Here is a 549-nt window from a genome sequence, read left to right as displayed (position 1 = left end):
TGTATTAGACTGGTGATGAGATATGATCCCACTCTCTCTGTGTATTAGAGCTGTAGGAGATGAGACCCACTCTCTCTGTGTGTATTGACTGGTAGAGATGGACCCCACTCTCTCTTGTGTATTGGACTGGTTAGTAGATGATACCCCACTCTCTCTGTGTATTAGACTGGTAGAGATGAGACCCACTCTCTCTGTGTATTAGACTCTGGTAGAGATGAGACCCACTCTCTCGTGTGTATTAGACTTAGAGATGAACCCCACTCTCTCTTGGTATTAGACTGGTAGAGATGAGACCCCACTCTCTCTGTATTTTGTTTTATTTAGTACTGTAGTAGATGAGATCCCACTCTCTCAGTTGATGTTGTAATTGGTAAGTGAGTAGCTGGAATACGATTTTATGAACCCCACTTCTCTCATAGTATCTGGACTGGTAGAGATGAGACCCCAGCTTCTCCAGTGTCATTCGAGAACCACTTGGTCAGGAGATCGATCAGACCCCACCTCTCTCTTGGTAAATATTTTTTAGTATCTGTGATAGAGAATTGAGAA

Source organism: Salvelinus sp. IW2-2015, unplaced genomic scaffold (genome assembly GCF_002910315.2).
Source record: "Salvelinus sp. IW2-2015 unplaced genomic scaffold, ASM291031v2 Un_scaffold5181, whole genome shotgun sequence".
Classification (NCBI taxonomy): Eukaryota; Metazoa; Chordata; class Actinopteri; order Salmoniformes; family Salmonidae; genus Salvelinus; species Salvelinus sp. IW2-2015.
This window is presented reverse-complemented; position numbering follows the sequence as displayed.